The sequence below is a fragment of the Chlorocebus sabaeus genome, chromosome 8 (genome assembly GCF_047675955.1).
Source record: "Chlorocebus sabaeus isolate Y175 chromosome 8, mChlSab1.0.hap1, whole genome shotgun sequence".
Taxonomy (NCBI): domain Eukaryota; kingdom Metazoa; phylum Chordata; class Mammalia; order Primates; family Cercopithecidae; genus Chlorocebus; species Chlorocebus sabaeus.
In genome coordinates this window covers 64,535,712-64,551,247 of record NC_132911.1, presented here as the reverse complement: position 1 = coordinate 64,551,247, position 15,536 = coordinate 64,535,712, and the positions used below count along the sequence as shown (strand labels likewise).

Here is a 15,536-nt window from a genome sequence, read left to right as displayed (position 1 = left end):
GTTGTGTTCTGAGAAAAATCAGCTGACTAAGACGAATGGTCTTAAAGAGTGAAGAAGATTATTGTTGTTTGTAAAACCTTTTTGGCCCAGAGTGTATGAATTCTCCAGAATTCTTACTACTTGACTTCAAGAGAATCTGGAAAGAAGGAATCCAGTGTGATTCATTTTCAAAAGGTCTGTGTGTGTGTTTGACATAAAAATGTGTACTCTTAGCATTGTTGCTCCAGGCTGCCAAGACAAAATAAATCAGTGTGTTAATTACTTGAATAAAATAACAGTAGAAAAACAGCTGCAACTAATGGAAAGAAAACAAATAGAAGTCTTAAGTGTTATTCCACTGTGGAAGATTACAGACTACGCTGGAATTATACACATTAAGAAATCAATGAGAATGGACGCTTCGGACCTCTCTAAATCACATGACCACAATTAACTGTATGGACTTCTTTCTACCTGGGGAGGAAGTAGACAAATTATGACTCACCCTTTAACATCCCATCATAATTATAAATTCAAGGAGAAAGCAAGGGAGAAAAAAAGAAGAAAAGACAAAGTCTTGGATGTTAAAGGGTGAGTCATTAATTATGATGGGAAGAAAAATGTAGATAACACTTAAACATATATTTTTGGTCAGAAGAACAAAGAATCTATAAAAGATGTTGGCATGAACCCTACTGCATTTATCATTTTTCCAAACTGATTCAAACTTCAGCATGTGGCTGGGATGTTCCAGATGCCCTAGGGCCAATCTTTCGTGTTGCAGGGTACTGGAACTTGCTGCTCCCTCTGCCTGGAACCTGCCCTTTCCTTGTCTAGTGAACTCTGACTCATGATGCAAAATTCAATTCAAATACTTCCTAGTGACCCTCCCTGTAGACAAGGACCCCAATGTGTGCTGTCATTTCCTCCCGTACTTTTCCTTCATAGCTCTTCTCAGACATCGTAATTAAGGATTTACTTGATACTTTGGTCAATGTCTGCCTCTCCCTCTCAATGGTAAGATCCGTAGGGCAGGGTCCTAGGTTGGTTTTCTCATCACTGTATGCCCAGGGCCTGGAATAGTGTTGGATTATTATTTTTTTAAATACCAATAGCTGGTTTTAATTTTTTTTAAGGAAATACTACAATTTAAAAAAAGAGTTCCAAAAAATTAACAAAATTTCCAGCAATGATTACTTTTGACATGTAAAGATTTGAAACATAATTTATACAAAACTAAAACCCGAAAGGATTTATTCCTACTTTTTCCTTTTTTAAAAAATCCAGACAATTTGTCACAAGAAAGTTCAGCAAGTTATAGCAGCTGCAGCCTCCATCACCCTTGGAATCACTGTCCCTCTTCATGAGGACAGAGTGCCACACTGAGGACAGCAACACGTCTTCAGTTGGTTTCTTAGGGTTTCCCTCCAAGTCTGTGTTACTTGCTCCAGATTCAGACAGTTTCCACTCCAACTTATCTCTTGTCAAGTTCATGCCGCCAAACACCAGAGGACGGATAAACTGAGGCTTGATATCTCCTTCCAGGTAAACAAATATCGTGGGCAGATTCCTATCAGGATAATTGTGTGTGCAGGTTGTTGTTGAAACGGCTTTGATAAATTTGACATCAGGAAACTTCCTGGCAAGTCCACTGAGGTGCTGATTTATCAGGGCACAGAGGGGAAGTCCTTGTTTGTAAAGGTGCAAGATGACCCACAAATCCTCACCAGGTAACTTCTTGAACATAATCCTTTCCTGAGACCTCAAAGACTTCTCCACATTTATTCTTCAATTTGGTTACTTTCCACTCACCCAGTCTCTGCTGCCTGTATATTTCAACAGCATGTTCATCCTCCTCATTACATTCGTCTTCATGACCCTCCAACTCTTCAAAGTCAAATCTTCATATGTTTTCACCACAGACTGCTGGAGGACACATTGCTACTCTTCCTCCTTTTTCTCCAATTCTTTCAGACTTTCCTTGGCAGCACATTACATCTTACACAACAGGGGCATCTTGAAAGAACTGTGTCTGCATTGGGGTCCTGCATCTTGTTTGCAATTGCTCAAGCCAGTTGTGCCGCGGTGCCCCCGCCCCTCAGCTCCCTTTTGCCCAGAGTTGGATTCTTAATCAGTATTTGTTCAGTAAAATAACAAACCTCTGCCTGCTCATGCCTGTAATTCTAGCACTTTGGGAGGAGGCTGCGGCAGGAGGATTGCTTGAGGCCAGGAGTTCAAGACTGGCCTGGGCAACATAGTGAGACCTTGTCTCTACAAAAAGTGCAAAAATTTAGTCAGTGTGGTGGCACTAGCCTGTGGTTCCAGCTACTTGGGAGGCTGAGGTACAGGATTCCTTGAGCCCAGAAGGTTGAGCTAAAGTGACCAGTGATCATGCCACTGCACTCCAGCTGGGTGACAGAGCAAGACTTTCTCAAAAAACCAAACAAAACACTTTAACTAACAATAATACCCACTGTTTATGTAATGTTGTTATGTACTGTAATAAATGCTTGCCGTATTTTAATTAAATATCACTTCACAAAGTTTTACTTTATTCCCAATGTATATAACACTATCTTCATTAGTCAGTCATTTGATATAAGTCCAGACCTTTTCTTTGATTATGAGTTCATTGATTGGAAGTTCCATAGTTTTTGTTTGATAAAATACATCTATAATGCTTCATTTATAATTTCTAAAACGTCTAGGATATAAGAACACCTGCAATGGAATTTGAGTGCAGAATCTTTTCAGATTTTTAAAACTTCTCCCAAACCAATTTTTCTAGCTAATCACCAACAACTAATTTGACAGTATTTTAAAATGACTTGTCTTTTATTTTTTGCCTTTGTACTTTACGGGTATATAAAATGTTTGTTCTGTAATTAAAATAGCAACTAAAATTGGCACATTTAAAAACAAACGCAATTGTATTTTGGTGGTGAACCACTGGTAGGCGGGGCTTTATCTTCTTGTAGGCCTGCTTGCATGGGGGATTCTGGGAGTGTGCGGAAAAGATATTGATGCTAAAGGGAGCTGGGAAGATCTTTTTTCCTCTGGAAATGCTGAATAAACTTTGTATTATGGGCCTGTGTTTCTACTGTGACTCATCACATGAGGTCAGGTGTGAAACTTTCAACTTTCCACTGATGGCATCATGTTGGCATTCAAAAAGTTTCAGATTTTAGAGCATTTTGGATTTCAGATTTTCAGGATTTTAGGAATGCTTAACCTATAATAGGAATCTCAGAAGACCGTACAGAAAAAATGGGTGGGAGGAAATATTTCAAGAAACAACAAAAGAGGTTTTCCCACAGCTGAATGATGCTAGTTTCCCAGAACAATGACTAGGTAATAGACTCATTTCAACTTACCACTGTAAAGTTTCCAGAAAAATATTAAAAGAGAACAAGAAATTTCCAGAGATAAAGAAAACAAATAAGCAAAAAAACAAGGTCACTTGTAAAAGAACAAAAATCAGACTATCTTTTGAACTTCCCCTCAGCAATCCTGGATTACTAATACTGGCATGTACTTTCTTTTCTTTTCTTTTTTAAGAGAAGAGCCGCCCCCTGTTGCCCAGGCTGGAGCATAGTGATGCGATCTTAGCTCACTGCAGCCTTAAATTCCTGGGCATGGCACAGGCAGGTCTTGAACTCCTGGCCTCAAGCGATCCTCCTGCCTTGGCCTCCCAAGGTGCTGGGATTAAAGGCATGAGCCACTGCACCCAGCTGGAATGCATGTTCTAAGTTACAAGGCAACACTATTTTCAATCTCACATTTTATACTCAGCAAAGCTCTCAATCAAGAATGAAGGTAGAATGAATAGCTCTTCAGGTATGTAGGATTTAGGTTTACTTGTTCCATATAGTTTCTTAGGGAGTTACTTGGAGGACATGATCCAGCTCAAGAAGAGAGTAAATCAAGAAAGAAGGCATGGGGTCCATCTCAGAGGAATAACAAAGTGAGGTTCCCGCATCATAGCTAAGGAACACATCTGCAGACACTCTCAGTCTAGATGGAGGCACAAAGAGGGAAAGATCTGGAAAAATGGGAGGCTGACGATTTGTGGGATCTTTGAGAAATTGGAAAAGTAAATATTTGATACAGGCAAGCAATGCAAAGAAGCAACTGAAGCAGAAGAAAGGAGAAACAGGAAAAGGGAGAGGAGGAGGAGGAGGAGGAGGAGAAACTCTTAAAGAACACAAAAATTTGGAATGTAATAATAATACTTGGCAAAACAGTCAATAATATTACATAGTCATAATAACAGAAATACTGTTTGCTGATTTTCAAATTTTCAGATCAATCAAATAACAAGGGAAAGAAGTCTTGATTATGTATACACACGAAAAAAGAGTTATCAAAACTGACAAGAAAAAGTAAGTCAAGGTACTTAAAGTAGTGCTGAAAGTTATAAGGTAAGCTGGAGAGAAAAGAAGAAAGAAAAAGACCACTAATAATCCCTTTTTACCACATAAGAGCTCAAGAGATATCTGCATATTTATATATAGCATTTAAGTTAATAGATAATCAACAGGCCAGGCACAGTGGCTCACGCCTGTAATCCCAGCACTTTGGGAGGCCGAGGTGAGTGGATCACGAGGTCAGGAGATCGAGAGCATCCTGGCCAACACGGTGAAACCCCTTTTCTACTAAAAATACAAAAAAGTAGCCGGGCGCTGTGGCGGGCGCCTGTAGTCCCAGGTACGGGGGAGGCTGAGGCAGGAGAATGGCAGGAACCTGGAAGGCGGAGCTTGCAGTGAGCTGAGCTTGCACTCCAGCCTGGGAGACAGAGTGAGCCTCCATCTCAAAAAAAAGAAAAAAAAAAAAGAAATCAACAGAGGAACGAACGATTCTTACTTTCAGTGGCAGGAGGGGAGGAGAGAGGAAGGCTGTCATGCCTTAGAAAGTCCATAGGTGTGGATACTTAACGTATCAACCCATAGTGATTTAAGCTTGTTATTTAGACAGCAGGCAACTACCAGAAAAACTAAAAATGAAAAAATTATCATAGTTAATATAGTGCCTCTGATACACAGAATTGAGATTGTAGAGGCCTGGGAAACAGAATTGTTGCTTTTCATTTTAAACTCTTCTATTTTATTAAATTCGAGCACTCATTAGCTTCATCAAAATTTAAAATATATCCATTTAAAAATAACGCTAGTGGGCCGAGTGCAGTGGCTCACGCCTGTAATCCCAGCACTTTGGGAGGCCGAGGTGGCTGGATCACAAGGTCAGGAGTTCAAGATCAGTCTGACTAACATGGTGAAACCCCGTCTCTGCTAAAAATACGGTAATTAGCCAAGTGTGGTGGTGCGCACCTGTAATCCCAGCTACTCAGGAGGCTGAGGTTGGAGAATCGCTTGAACCCGGGAGGCAGAGGTTGCAGTGAGCCGAGATTGCGCCACCGCACTCCAGCCTTGATGACAGAGAAAGACTCGATCTCAAAATAATAACAATAATAATAATAATAATAATAATAATAATAATGCTAGTGAACATATCACATTAAACTTTGGTTTTTGCTTGGTTATTTCTTCTATGTTTTAGGAAAAAAATTGACTAGCTAAATTATAACAATTATTACAATTTCTAATACTGAGAAAAGTATTTCAACATAGGCATGTGTCTAGGACAGGGGACTCCAAAAGCTCTAGTCAGTCTTTTGCTTTCAGTAAATCTAGGAAAATGTTTTAATGTTCAGCCACAAGGCAGTCTTTTCAAGGGTGAGATGTTTTTGTACTTGCCTCTGTTATTTTCTCCAGAGGACTGCAGAGTGTGAAGACTATAGACAATTGCTGAGATGCTTCTCGGGGTGTTTCCAACCAGTGTCAAGGAGATGGCCACCTTTATGCCTCTCTGGATGGGAGCTGGGGTGCATGAAGGCTTGGTATTTGTCCTTGTACTCAAAGGTGTTAGATGGGGCATCCTGTGCTTTTGCTCAAGTGTCAACTTTCCAGAAAAGCTATCCTGGGCTCTGCTTTCTGAAGCAGTGTTCCCTGACCTCACTCTTTTCTATTCCTTTACCCACTTTGTGTTTTCTAAACTTCTCCTCACCTAGCATTATGCTATACAGGTTTTGGCTTTTGTTTTTAGATTTGAGGTCTCACTGTTTTGCCCAGGCTGATCTCAAACTCCTGGCCTCAAGCAATCCTCCCACCTCGGCCTCACAGTGCTGGGATTACAGGCATGAGCCACTGTGCCTGGCTGGTTTTTGTTTATTCTCCATCTATTCCACACCAAAAGGTATGATGTACCTTTTGGGGGAAAAATGTTATTTTGCACACTTCTCTATCTGTTGTTCTTTCTATTATATTTCTGCTTTTTTTCTTTCATATTAAGTCTTTGAAATCTGGTGTATATTTTACATTTAAGTTACATCTTTATATTACTCAATAGCCACATTTTAAGTGCACATTGGACACAAGGTATGCTCGGGATACCTGAGTGTCTTCTGGAACATACTCTCTCCTGAGTGTCTTCTGGAACATACTCTCTCACTTACTTAGGTCTGTCTTCTGGGGCATTTGGGGGCTTCCTTTCTGGGGAAGCAGATAGGAAGAAGCAATTAGCTACCTGAAAAAGTTGCAGGCTCTAAGAAGCTGTGACAGTCCAGAGCAACAGCCCTCCTTGGTGTTTATTGGATTTTAAATGGGTTTAACCTTAAGTTTGCTTAGTGACTGTCATGTCTTTACCAACATGTCTCTCGGTGATTTTCCTGGAGGTCAGTAACACCTAACTCCTCTCGCCTTTGTTATTGGCTGGGCAAAAGGCTTCTGAAGTTCCTTGCCTCCTACCTCTTAAGGTGTTCTTTCATATCTCAACCGCTGGGTCTTGGGTGACATTAGCTGGTAATGGGGTTATGCAAAGGGCTGAACCACAGTTTTAGATCTTTCTAGAAAACTCCAGATTAAGCACTTCGCTCTCAATGTCCTGTTTTATTTAGGGAAATCATGCTAAGTCTATTTCTGTATGTCATTTCTAGGACATCCCTATTTAACCGCGTTTGCTCTCTTCCTTTGTTCATAAGAGATAGGATTGTGTTGATTACAAGAAGGAGGCAACACTGTCTTGTCATTGCCACTGAATATGATTAGTGTCTGTCTGCAAAGCATTGAGGGAAGGGGCTCATTGTCAGACCAGGGGCCAATGTATAGCCATGCAGCAAGGTTTGTTGGGTGCTAAATAAATATTTCCATAACACACTCTAACAACTACTTCTTTCTTTTGGCTAATTACTTGGGAACAATATTAATTATGAGCGACTGTGGCAAGTTTCACTTGTAAAATGATTTATGCAACTCTGACAAGGGTATTGAGACCCGATAGGAACATAAGAGCAGTCTGAGTATATGTGAACTTGCTGTTCTTCTTTAGTTACCCAGTACTGAAAAATGGAAAGTTTTTTAACATTCTTGAAACATTTTAAAAACTAAGACCTAAAGGCCCATTAACAGAAATACGATTTAGTTTAGAAAATGATTCATAAAGCTCACGTTATCCCATGTTATCCCATGTTTTTTTAACCTCATGTTATCCCAGTGTGAAAACTGTCTTTTGCACAATCTCTAAGACTAAGGTCTTCATCGGAACACTGGATCTCAGCTGTCAGAACTTTGCCTGCTCTAGGTATTTTTTGTTGAATACAGTATTCCCATTTAACAAGTGTGATGGCTCAGGTAGAGATATGCTGCTGATAGGAAGAAAGGATTTCCTAATAGTGAGTTTTTACTCTGCTTATGGCTGCTTACATACCTGCTGGAAATCAGTTTAATCTTGCAGACTTCTATCTGGCATTTCAGCCACGTTCCCTATACTTTCCCAAATGTCAGTTGTTTTCTCTGTAAAACTTGCAATGGAATTTTTACTGGCACACAAGTGTAGATTCAACCTTTTTGCTTTTTTCTTCGATCTCTATCAGGAAAATGAGGTTTGGGATTTGATGGGGTCATGTCAGAATCAAATTCCCTTAATTCTCATTCTAACACAGTGTTCTATCTAGTTGAAAGGTCTTCTGCTCTCCTGACATTTATTTTTTCTACATATGTTGTATCTGAGGAGGAAGTATGAGAGTATTGGGTTTTACATATCAATCGGAACAGCAGCACGGATGGTTGATGTTAGTCCTGTCATGGATTTTTAACTACAGTGTATGAGTTGGAAGTTGTAATTATTGAAGGCCTTCATCTAAAATGACTTTACAAAATATTGTGTTCATTACATTTCCAGATTTTTTCCATATTTTCAGTCAAGACTCTTGTTTCATCTTGTAATACACATTTTAGAGTAGCAACATTAAACTATTCATTTGATGTTTACAGCTTGATGTTTTATTTTCTAAGGAACAATACTGTTTTCTATTTTGTCATTGTGTCTCCAGGGTTTTTTGAACCCATTTTGGTGGCTTTATTCTGGATTGTTTGAAAATGTTTTCCTTCTCTGGGGGGACTGGAGAAAGAGCCTGAATTTCTCACTGTTCAGTTTCTTTACTGGCAAGAATAAAATTATACCTGTAGTGCTTAGACTAAATTATGTGATTTCCTCCTCCTAAGCCACAAACCATAAATGATGTTGGAATCATCTGTTATGGAAACAAAGTTTCATAATCTGAAATATCTGGCTTTAATAGTCATATAATAAATGGTTGGATGTGGAAGCTCACTCCTGTAATCCTAGCACTTTGGGAGGCCGAGGTGGGTGGATTGCTTGAGGCCAGGAGTTGGAGACCAGCCTGGCCAATGTGGCAAAACCCCCTTTCTACTAAAAATACAAAAATTAGCCAGCACAGTGGCACACACCTGTGGTCCCAGCTACTCTTGGAGGTTGAGGTGGGAGGATTGCCTGAGCCTGGAGGTGGAGGCTGCGGTAAGCCAAGATGGCACCACTGGGAAACAGAGGGAGACCCTGTCTCAAAAAAAAAAAAAAAAAGTTTTGTAATAGATGATACTGAGATAATGGTAGAGATGTCTGGGATGAATAGAAATTTGGCTCCAGAACTGAGGCCAGAATGAAAGAGTCTGCAGATGGAGGCACAAATAGAGGGCCAATTTCCATCTTTCTGTTTTACATTTTCCCAGGGCATCGTGTTTAAGATACATTGGCTTCTTCTGTTTTGCATTGTAAAGATGGACAGATGGTGAAATGGGATCAAATAACAGAAAGCTGACATACCCTGTTCCCAAGCAGTTTAGTAGGTTCATAGATTAAAGGGTAAGCCCTTTCCCCACCAAGAGGGCCTTATCAAGTCTCTGACTTTGGGTCACGAATTTGATGAAATTAGGGAGGAGTGGTCTAACTGCAGATTGACATGGCTCTGAGCTTGTCACCAAAGAAACATTCCTGTCTGCCAAAATAGTTAACAATAGAATACATAAACAGCCCTTCTTTCCCCTGGAACTAGTTTATTCTTTTATTTTCTTAGGCTCTAAGTCAAACCACAATATCTTATCAGTACCTTATGATGGGGTTTATTATTGCTTTTCTTTTAACACGGAATTTTTACATTTGAATTGTTAATATGCTTTAAAATAAAAGTACTGACTTTTTATTGGGCTTGCAAGGGTTCTACATTTTTTGGAAAGTTTAGATAGAAACAAAATGCTTACTTTTCAGTTGAATATATCTAAATTGAAAAGGATAAAATTCACACCCTTTGTCCCTGAAAATAAGTCTAAGCATTTTATTATATGCAGATCATGTGGTTTAATTTTATGAACAATGAATGACCTTCCTTAGTTGACAACTGGCTTCCCTTTGAAAGTATTTCCAGAAAGAGGGTCTCCAGATAAAAAAACAAAAACCTCTTAATTTTTAATAGACCCCTCCAACCTCCAACTGGTTTATAGTTAACAACCCTACAAAACAGGTAAATCCAGTTAATTACATTGAGGTCAATTCAGCCAACTATCTTAGGGGTTTGATAGATACTTAACGCTACTTAAAGTTGGGTGCTCAACTGGTGTTTTAATGAGGTGGTTTTGTTTTTTTTTTTGTTTTGCTGAGATATTGGTAAATAATTTTCCCTGCAAAGACTATTGTTTCTATATTCTAAATAACAGAGTTTGAGACCCAGCTACTTCTTTTTCTGTGTATTAGAGTAGAAAACCTTGTCTGTGTCCCCCTGTACTCTCTGCCCTCCTCTGTGTAGGCACTGAGGCTTTCTATTCTGTGTGTGACCTTTTTAGGTGCCTCGTTTTATTTTTATTTTTATTTTTTTGAGACAGAGTCTCACTCTGTCACTCAGGCTGGAGTACAGCGGCGCGATCTCAGCTTACTGCAATCTCCACCTCCTATGTTCAAGTGATTCTCCTGCCTTAGACTCCTGACTAGCTGGGATTACTGGCACGCACCACCACGCCTGGCTAATTTTTGTATTTTTAGTAGAGACCAGGTCTTGCCATGTTGGCCAGGCTGGTTTTGAACTCCTAACCTCAGGTGATCTGTCCACCTTGGCCTCCCGAAATGCTTGGATCGCAGGTGTGAGCCACTGTGCCCAGTTCAACTTTTAAGAATCTGCTAACTTCACTCCTGGCTCAGCCGACTGAGCCTGAAGTATATGTGTCAGCTTTTAAATGGCAACACAGAATATCTGCATGTCTAAGTACTTGTCAAGAAGGGTTACCCTGATTCTAGGGTACTCTGAAACAAGATTTATGGAATTATGTCTGAAAAATTTGCAGGCCACTTTCTAGATATTCACTTTGATTTTTGCCTGAAACTTAAAGCAAATAGTTTTTTCCTCCTACAGTGAAATTACTGAACTCTGTTAATATAACATGTCATAAATACACTTTAAAGCAATATTACAAATGACCTTATGAACATTTTTGTATTTACTCTAAGAGTAATGGTAAAGATTAAGGGTACTAAATTAAAGAGAAACTTCCTTATAAAGCGCTCTCCGTAGTAGGTGTTTCTCAGATTTCAGATACTCAGGATGAAGTAGATTTTGTTTATGATTCACTTTTTTTGAAGTGCCTGCTAGACAGCTCAGAGATAAATATTCAGGCCACCTCAAGCAAATACACATGATTATATGGCTTGCATTCTATGCATGAATTTCACTTATAGTTTCATTTTTTATCTTTCTAACATTATGTTTCTATAAACTCACTTCCTACTTGTTATCTAGTTTCCTTGTATATATTTTTAAAATTTTAAATCTTTCTGGAACTAGGTAAGGCACAAATAAAGACATAGCACAGAACTAATTACATTTTTTTTGGGTTTAGAACCAATTAAAATGTCCACAGGGTACGATCCCAGTGGTAGGAAGTGACTCCAGCATTCATGACAGTGGGTGGGGCCTTCAGCAGCTTGGAGGCAGCAGGCTGTGTCCCTCACTAAAGGGAACAGGAACAAGATGGCAATAAAATGACAGGTGCAGACAGGATATGAGCCCCCACCCCCCAAAAAAACTTCACAGAAATAATTAGGGATGGGGATGCTTTCTAATGGGATGGGCTCTAATTGCAGACGGATGGAGGAGTGAGGGATACACACTTACCTACTGTTTGGACAGCTCTCTTTTAAACCCCAAATTGGGCTGGCTTAACGAGACATGCTTTAATATACAAATGTAGCAAGCAATTCTTCAGTGTGGATTTTGAAGGAAACTCTGTCTTCACCAACCTGCTACAAAGACCGACATACTATGATATAAACTTACCCCTGAGGATGAAAGTTTTTTATTTTCAAGAGTCTTTTGTTGAAGATCAGATAAATGTGAAGGTAACATGGTGAGACTTGGCTATTGCTAACAATATGTGGGAAGGAGGGAATATGAAACAAGGTGTATTGTAGTGGAAAGCGTTTGGGACATTAGGCCTAGGCTGGGGAAGTGGGAGGCTGTCTGGTGCTGGGAGACACAAGAAAGTACCATTAGGGCACAAAGGAGGATTTTCCAACAAAACCTCAACCTCACTTTTTTTATTGACAGTAATTCTCACTTGGCTCAACTCTCTGTCTTCTTCCCCTTTTTCTTTACTTTTCCTGCCTTTTCTTCATTGGTTTCTAAGACCTGTTGACTATTTGCTACTGACACCACTTTTGAGCCCACACAAACTCTAGCAGCAGCTGCAGCCTCCAGACTTCTTTCCTGCCTCCGTGCCGGGGCCACCTGCCATCCTCGCGCCAGTTCTTCTCAAGAGGGGTTTCACTTACAATCTGGAGCCTTTCCTTTATCTACCCTGGCTGGGGGGAATAATTTTTCCCAGGTGTGTCCCTGTAACTGGCCATCTCCACAGAGATTGGAGATCCAGACCTCCCTGCCTGTGAAGCTGAGGGGGCGCCTGCCACTTCCACTGGCGTCGCCCTGGTTCCCTGGGTAGTTTCCTGAAGTTGGACTCTCTCTGCCACTGCCTTCATACACAGAGTCCCACGCCAGCTCAAACACCTAGCTCTATGCTTGTCAAGAAGCTGTTAAAACAATGCACCCAGGGCTCCCGAGACCCCACAGAGACATAGGGTCACGCCACCCTCTGCCTTTTCTACATTTACCCATTGTCCCCAGGACTCAGATGCTACTCCATGAAGTCTGTTCAAGGACCCATGTCAGAAAAGACACAGATCTTTTCCCAAATATCTTGGAGTCCATAGTCAGCTCTCTCTGATAGAGAACTTGCATTTCACTTTGAAGCTTTAACTACAGGCATATAAACCCATCTCTGTGGACCTGTTTCAGCCATGAATTGAAACAGCATGGTCAGGCATGGTGGCTCATGCCTGTAATCCCAGCACTTTAGGAGGCTGAGGCAGGTGGATCACTTGAGGTCAGGAGTTTGAGACCAGCCTGGCCAACATGGTGAAACCTCATCTCTACTAAAAATACACAAAATTAGCTGGGTGTGGTGGTACATGCCTGTAATGCCAGATACTAGGGAGGCTGAGGCATGAGAATCTCTTGAACCCGGGAGGCGTAGATGGCAGTGAGCCGAGATGGCGCCACTGCACTCTAGCCTGGGCGACAGAGCGATACTCTGTCTCAAACCAAAAAACAAGCAAACAAAAAACCCAAAACAGCGTGCAGCTCCATCCTCTGAAGTGGTAAGAGGGATTGAGATGTACCTCTGGCCCTGCATCCAGGCCCATCATTGGCCAAATATACTGACAACAATGTTCCTCAATATGTGGTCAGTCCTACTTCTGGCTTTCATTTTTGATAAACTGATTTATCAAAATGTTTTACCAATTGTTTTCCAGTGTAATATTTAAACTGTAGGGAGTCCTTACAATTATTGCAAATTGATAGATAGGTCGTGTAGGTATATATATATATATATATAGAGAGAGAGAGAGAGAGAGAGAGATAGATGGAATTTTTTTTTTTTTTTTTTTTTGGCTGAAGTTTTGTCATGTTGCTTAGGCTGGTCTTGAACTCCTGGGCTCAAGTGATCCTCCTGCCTTGACCTCCCAAAGTGTTGGGATTACAGGCCTGAGCCACCATGCCCGGCCTAGATGATTAACTGTTTAGAAAACAAATCTATTTATTTGTAATCACTTGTAAATGAGTCCCAGATGCCATATAAAGAACTTTGGCACATTATTTTAATTTCAAGTTTAGAGCGCAATGGGAAGAGGTTGCACATATCTACTAGATATTCATAGCATCCAGTATCATCAATGTTCTTGCTGAATTATCTCATTTGTTTTCTGATGGTCCCAATCCTCTTCTCAGAGAAAGTAATTAGGTTTACTAATGCTCGTCTTAGTCCATTTGGGCTGCTCTAACAAAATACTATAAACCGGGTGTCGTAAACAACACATTTATTTCTCACAAATCTGGAGGCTGGGAAATCTAAAATTAAGGCAACCAGCAGATTTGGTATTTGGCGAGGCTTTGTTTTTAATAGGTGGCGCTTTCTCACTGTGTCCTTATATGGAGGGTACATTTATCCTCCCCCACCGTACCCTCCCCCAACAGCCCCTATCTGTTTTCAGGCAGAGGGCGAGAGGGGCTTGAAAATTTGCCCGAGGCTATCCACCTCCCAGCTGCGAGAGAAAAGGGCTTTAGTTCTTCCCCTGCCTGTAAAGTCTGTACACCCGCCCAGATTTGCACCCTCTCCTGAGTTCTGGCCAGGAGGCTTCTCGCCCTGTTCAAATTGCTAGGCTTGGCTCTCTCATTTGACTCAACTCTAGGTAAAGTTGGAAACTTCCCCCGCAAACAGACCGACCTCTCCAGTGGGAGTGTGTGTGTTCGGGAGAGGAGGGTCTCCCTTTCCCACTTTAGCAGTTGGGATACTCACAGTACTCGGGGTGTCTCCCAGGTCCTGCAGGAACAGTTCGCTTCCTTCAGAGCGTCTGTAGGTCCTCTCCGGATTGCTGGTTTGCTCTTGCAGTCGATCTGGAGCTGAAATTTACAACGCAAGCCTCCGCATGCTGCTCTGTCCAGAGCTGCAGTCTAGTCCTGAGTGGCGTCCGCCATTATCCTCGGGCCTGTTTTATAAGGGCACTAATCCCATGAGAGCGACACCCTCATGACTTATCACCTCCCTGAAGGCCCCACCACCTGTAACTATCACCTTGGGAAGTTAGGATTTCAAAATATGAATTTTGCGGGGGGGACACAAAAAAACTTCGGACCATAGCAATGCGTGTGGTTTTATTTTTACTCTTTTGATCCTTAAATCTCTGGTGATGGTGGCCCTGTCCAGTTAACCATTCCCCACATGCAGAATCTAGTGTTGGAAGACTGGAGAGTTCCTCTTCTGTATTTGAGCATGGGTTGTTGTCAACATGGCTGGTAGCTGCAGGAAGCCAGGCTTCCTCTATAAGGGGCCACCACACTATTTACCCGGATGCCAACAGAGCTAAGTGAATGACTCTACAGTACACTGTGGGAGACGGTCCTAAAAAAGCACCTACCCCTGTTTGCCATTGAAATGACAGCCTGCCTGACAGTAAAGAATGCAGTCATTCAATAACATTTTGGGCTTCTTTCAATCCTCTGTTACAGTGAAACAATTCTGATGTGTCATTGTTATTTAAATAGCAAAAATCTATGAGTGTTATTTGAAGAAAAAAACCATGGCAATGTTTTCGGTATCAGTGGGATATTATTAGTTATGTAACTTTGTCTCTAAAAGCACATCTGCTGACTACACAGACTGTACAAGCCTTTCATCGTTGTCAAGAATTCTCTGAAAATTCTTTTCAGAGGCATGTGAGATTGGGGATTAAATCCAGGAAAAAGAAAACAGGAACTACTAAATTTGGGCTCTGCATAGCAGATCAGTGGAGAAAAATTACTCTCGCAGGTGGCTTAGTGGGAAGTTGGAACTTTGGAGATAGACTGATTTAATGGTGATTTCTTCTTAAGTAGATTTCACGGTGTGGGATTTGGTCTTGTTCGTCCATTTCTTCTATGAAATATTTAGAAACATTACTACTGTTAACTCATATTCTCAGTGTGACTACAGTCAGTCTTTTCTGGACTTGTGAAGACTGCTGAGTTCAGAAATACAGTTAACATAAAGCACAACAGGTGATGCAATGGGTTGAGCTGACTCTTGGGCATGTCAACAGAAGATGGAACCTCGGACAGAAATGAGAAG

At 40.9% G+C, this 15,536-nt stretch overlaps 1 pseudogene; it reads right to left on the bottom strand.

Annotated features, from left to right (window-relative positions):
• The window catches only part of LOC103237691 (phosducin-like protein 3), a 107,840-nt pseudogene that overhangs the window by 8,784 nt on the left and 83,520 nt on the right, over nt 1-15,536 (bottom strand).